This window comes from Schistocerca piceifrons, chromosome 2 (assembly GCF_021461385.2).
Source record: "Schistocerca piceifrons isolate TAMUIC-IGC-003096 chromosome 2, iqSchPice1.1, whole genome shotgun sequence".
NCBI classification, from domain to species: domain Eukaryota; kingdom Metazoa; phylum Arthropoda; class Insecta; order Orthoptera; family Acrididae; genus Schistocerca; species Schistocerca piceifrons.
The window spans coordinates 387,591,861-387,598,240 of NC_060139.1; positions in this window are offsets into that span (position 1 = coordinate 387,591,861).

A 6,380-nucleotide genomic window follows, 5' to 3' on the forward strand; every position below is an offset into this window, starting at 1 on the left:
ATAACAAATGTGTGTATTCATGTGCAGCGACACTAAAACAATCTGTACTGAGTAATTTAACAGATCATCTAGTTTCGCTGAAACATCTTTTGAGGTGTCTGATACATTACATCTTATTTTGTTTTCACAATCACACATTGTAAGTAGCCTGTGTAGTTCGATTAATTGACTTAATAACAAACCCCGGCAAAGAGAGCCATTTATACACGTATACATTTTTGAAGAAGAAATCCGCAAGCAACTTAGCAATTTAATTAAACAAAACCTTGGATTAAAGCAATGATACTCGGAACTAACGATACACATATGTATTTTGATACTCTGATTCTGTCATCTTCATAAACAGAACAGACCAAAAAGGTTTGTGAACGATGCACTTCTAAATTATAACGTGGCAGAATCAGTGATCAGCATTGATTTTCTGAATGGAGTGGTAGGAATTAGGTAACGAGTAAAGCTTTGGATATTGTGGTAGCATTTATTGTACAGGCCTCTGATGTTCTATACTTTGGCAATGGTAACACGAATCAGTTCAGATAACAACACATACATGCAAAGGGTCATACCATTATCTCTGAATCAGCAGAGGAGAGCACACCATACTAGTAGTAAGGGGTAAACACACGTTCCCCACACCCAAAGGAAGGATGTGGTACAAGAATCCGTTCAGTATCTCAATTACGCTACAATGACCGGATAAATGATTTGTTATAGTAACACAGGGAAAGAAAACATACAAAACAAAGGTACCGTTCACAATGTAGCTGCACTGATTAACATAAACTGAGATTACCCAACAGTGAATTTGAATTTAAATTTAAATTTACGTCAGTCTATGGCACCGCCCCTGTCGTCTCACTTGGTAAAATCCACGCAGATTATCATACAAAGCAATTAAACATTTAAACCCATAATTTGTACTAGAACAGCAAGCGAACTCCCTTCTTTGACGCTATGAGAGGAGAAAGAGGCGTCACGAAAATATTCATCCAAAATAAGTTTCTCCGAACTGAATCAACACTCACATAGTCCATTTCACAAGGAAAATATCACAAAACTGAACAACATATCTGTAGCATTCTTAAAGACAAAAAGGAACACTATAAAGACATATCTGGCCTGGAGCATAGCCGACAGACGTCTGTCCTTGTGGTGTATCACACAGCCAATACCACGAAGCTGAACAATTAAATCGATAACCTATATCAAGACAGCCAACGATACGGTTCTATAGAGTTTTAAAGTGAAAATGAAAAACTATAAAGCCACCTAGTCGATCTGCAGCGTATGAAATTGACTGACCATATAGTTTATCCCACTATCACAAAACTGAACAATTACATGAGCGATCCATAGCAGGATAGCAAGAAAAACTCATCTGTAGCGCTTCAAAGGGAAAAGGAGAAACACTTACGTAGGCAATTATATGGCCTGTAGCTTAGCTAGTGGGCCTATAAGGGTGTTGTTCGTCACACGGAGACTGTATCACAGGACTGAACTATCAACTCAGTAATTTGTAACAAGATAGCAAGCAAAACACTTCTGTAGCATTTAGAAGAGAGAGAAAAAAGTCACTGTGAAGGCATCTACTCGACCTGTAACATATATAACTGACCCACAACCATGTGGTTTCTTCACATAGAGAGTATCACCGAAGTGAACAATAGGTCTGAAACCAGTATCAAAAATTGACCAAAGCACATTCTGCACCAGATGAGAAAGAAACAAAACTCAATTAAAGCATTTAGACAATCCCCTAAAGTATCTGCAGATGATGTGCCAGCTTTTAGCATATCAGACGAAGTATATTTAAGAGGAGAGTGTGACTATGCTTGCACCTCCTTCCGCTTCAAGTAAACAATTAACTCCTGCTGATTGGTCTCTGTCGCCTCTCTACCTCTCCCGTTATCACCCAGGGAGATTTACTGTTTAGGTTATTGTCGACCTCAACTGAATGACAGTAGGAGGTAGCTGCAGATTCTCCCCAAAAATGCTGACTTAGCGTCTGTCAGTACTTTTTCCCTTCTCATATTACAGCCTATGCAACTGTGTCATACAAAGTCACTGATGACGTGTATCATCCTGGGGAGGGGGAGGGGAAAGGGAACGGAGGTGAGCACATCGCTTTACGTCGATGTCATGGTGCTATCTGTCGATTTCTTTGAGTCCCCATGGCACTGACATCCTTGCCAATGGCGTGCAAGCTCAGTCCCCCAACCTGTGACCAATTGTAATTTTTATAATTCGATTGCGTGAGTGCCATCGTTTACTGTCTGCATTTCATGTTGTTGAGAGGATGAAGGGGCTCCAATGCTATCAGGCAATATGCTCTCCAGTCTCACTAGGTGCTCTGCAATGAAAGGATTACGTTGTGGATATTTCGTATAGCAAATTTATATTTTATTATTATTCCAAATGTGCGATACTGTAGAGAAAGCATTCAAAATAAAATAATGAAGTCATGGCGTAGTTTGCATAATGTTGGTTAAAGGATCCTCCCTAGTCTCAGGCAATTTTATCTGAATTACTTGTAAAAGAAAATGACGTTGTTATAGAGACTATCACATTTGCATCAGGCTGTATGTGTATGCACACCTTGTAGGTAACATATCTACAGAATGCTAGCTGAGCAGTATATTATTTTCCAAACACACTGACTTTATGTAAATATGCCACCTAAAATGCGTAATGAACTACCTATAACATGTGTAAATATGTTATCTAAAAAGCAAAGCACATGGCTTATATTCAAACACCCCCACAACTGGCGCACCGCCACTGCTGAATTATATGCGTATCTGACGGAACAGAGTATTGAATGAGGTAACGCATTGCATCGACACTGCAAGCATCAAAACGTCAAGACGATAGTAAACACGCAGACTGAAATGCAAATGTGTGTCTATCTGATATTAGAATAGTAAATCACTTTTGAGCACTTCAAGACAATGGCTTGCAATACCTCTGAGTAAGTCTTCTCTCATCTCTAATTATTATTATGTGTGAGGCAGCAAATAAATCTTAGCTACAAAGTACTGAGCTAATCAGGCAAACATGGAAGCAGTTTGACAATCTGAATGTATTTAATTACACCTGCTCTTGACGTACGTAAGAATACACCCTCAAATCATACGACACAGGCCTACTGGAGGTTATGTACAATAACGATTCCCCAATTTTGCAATTTTAAAATGGTACTAAGGCTCTCTAGAAGCTACAGACTGTATTTCCTGGTTGGTTGGTTGGTCGATTTGGGGAAAGGGAGCAAAAAGCGAGGCCATCGAACCCATCGCATTAGGAAGAATGGGGAAGGAAGTCAGCCGTGCCCTTTCAAAGGAACCATCCCGGCATTTGCATGAAGCGATTAGGGAAATTATGGAAAACCTAAATCAGGATGGCCAGACGCGGGGTTGAACCGGCATCCCCCCTCCAGTATTCTAACCACTGCGCCACCTGGCTCGGCGTGTATTACCCGCAATCAACAATTAAATAAGACAGTTGTCTCATAAAATGCCACGTCTCACTCAATATAGCCAAAGCACAAAGAAACAGCATATTAGGAAAGAAGGACGTAGGTACTCGATTTTAAGAAAGAAAACGACTTTTGGTTTGGGGAAGGAAGAACATTTTTATTACAATGTGTCACCCTGCAGAATGGTACGTTATGTTCAAATACGCTCATGAGACGACCAAAGATGCGAACAGAGAAGATGACAGTCGATATCTCGAAAATAAATAAAATTGTCTATTTTTTATTGTGTTGTATGTGAGATGACTGTGGACTGAAGACCACAACAACATGTGAGATGTCACATGAGCAAACTCTGAGGAGATTTAAACTAAATATTTCCACTTCTAAAAGTACTTGTATAACTTATTAAAATATACACAGCTCACGTATTTATGACCTCTATGAAAAATTCGAGCAAAAATAATTTAGTTATATTTCACCTCACAAGTACATTAAGATTACATACTCAGCTGGTGACATATATTTCATTTTTCTGGAAGCATCGACAATTATTTCTGTGTCAAGTAGGGTGGACAAACCCCTGATAGGTTGAAGGGTACAGAAACATGTTTTGTCAGAGCAGCATGTGTGTGTACAAAATATTCGAAATACACGTCATGGCATCTTAATTGCGTAAAACGATGGCAGTAAGAACTCCTTTCCAAAGAGGCTGTGCATTCTGTTGCGCCAAAATGCAGATGTACGCACGTAGTGTTAGTTCTCAAGATGCCGTAATGCAAGACGGCCACCATGTGCATACTGAGAAAGAAAAACAATATATAGCTAACTAACAACAATTCTTTTCCTCCTCTGGTTGTGAAGCATGGAGGGTAACTGACTTTGCTCTAGAATTAGAGGGTGCACTAGCCAATCTAGACAATGGCTATTAGACGCGTGTAAGACTAGTTGCTATTAAAATCTAGTGCCAGAGAGTTCCCTGGACAGTCTAACTCTTTTAAATTTTTTTAGACACTGGGGGATGTGAACGCTCCTCCAACCAGAGTATCAATTAAGAGTGTACTTCTTCCAGTTAAAAAAGTCTGCACCATTACTACGTATGACCAACTTCGCATTATCCCCTTAGCGATGTCACGTCATCACAACCTTCTTGCAACGTCAGCGTCACATGAACATCACATAATGTGTTCATATCGCCCACTGCTTTGCCTATGAGATGCAATGTGGCGTTAATGGAGAGTTTATACATGCTGGTGACGTATGATGTGTGCAGTATCAGCAATCCTCTTCTGGTGACTGCAGTGTTCTGTGCTGGTGAAAAGACGAAAACCTTTCCATAAAAATACCACGTAATTTACTTTGACATATTCCGCACAAAAGTACTGAATCACTTGAATTATTTCTTTAAACAATGCATTTCAGGGGATGTCGATATAATTCATTAAATAATGGCCTTAGATATCTACACTATGTGATCAAACGTATCTGGACACCTGGCTGAAAATAACTTACAAGTTCGTTGCGTCCTCCATCCGTAATGCTGGAATTCAATATGGTGTTGGCCCACCCTTAGTCTTTATGATATCTTCCACTCTCGCAGGCATATGTTCAATCAGGTGCTCGAAGGTTTCTTGGGGAATGGCATCCCATTCTTCACGGAGTGCTGCACTCAGGAGGGGTACCGATGTCGAACGGTGAGGCCCGGCACGAAGTCGGCGTTCCAAAACATCCCACAGGTGTTATACGATTCAGGCCAGTACTCTGTGCAGACCAGTCCATTACAGGGATGTTATTGTCCTGTAACCACTCCGCCACAGGCCGTGCATTATGAACAGGTGCTTTAACGTATTGAAAGATGCAATCGCCATCACCGAATTGTTCTTCAACAGTGGGAAGCAAGAAGGTGGTTAAAACATCAATGTAGGACTGTGCTGTGATAGTGCCACGCAAAACAACAAGGAGTTCAAGCCCCCTCCATGAGAAACACGAGCACACCATAACACCACCGCCTCCTAATTTTACTGTTGGCGCTACACACTTGGCAGAAGATGTTCACTGGGCATTCGCCATACCCACACCCTGCCATCGGATTGCCACATTGTGTACCGTAATTCGTCACTCCACACAACGTTTTCCCGTTGTTCAGTCGTCCAAAGTTTACGCTCCTTACACCAAGGGAGGCGTCATTTGGCATTTACCGGTGTGCTGTGTAACTTATGGACAGTCGCTCGACCATGTAATCCAAGTTTTCTCACCTCCCGCCTAACTGTCATAGTACTTGCAGTGGATCCTGATTCCTATATGATGGTCTGGATAGATGTCTGTCTATTACACATTACGACCGTCTTCAACAGTCGGCGGTCTCTGTCACTCAACAGACGAGGTCGGCCTGTAGGATTTTGTGCTGTACGTTTCCCTTCACGTTTCCACTTCATTGTCCATCGGAAACAGTGGACCTAGGGATGTGTGGAAATCTTGTGTACAGATGTATGACACATTAAGTGACACCCAATCACCTGACCACGTTCGAAGTCCGTGAGTTCCGCGGAGCCCCCAATTCTGCTGTTTCATGATGTCTAATGACTACTGAGGTACACACACACACACACACACACACACACACACACACACACACACATACACACACCAGCCTCACGCATGTGTGGTTGGGGCAGGTGCTCTGTGATACCTGGCACATGCGCTGTGAGCTAAAACACGAGTCACACCACATCTCATCACAGCGCAGCGCATCTCGTCTATAATGCGATGGAAAGCACTGTTTTATTTTTTGTTACAAGCACAGATGTAAGCCAACCATGTGAGAATTCCTAAATAAAGAAGTCCATTGGTACTTGATAGGTTTTCACCTTCTTTAAGTTCTACAACGCTAACACTATCATAGTGACCAGAG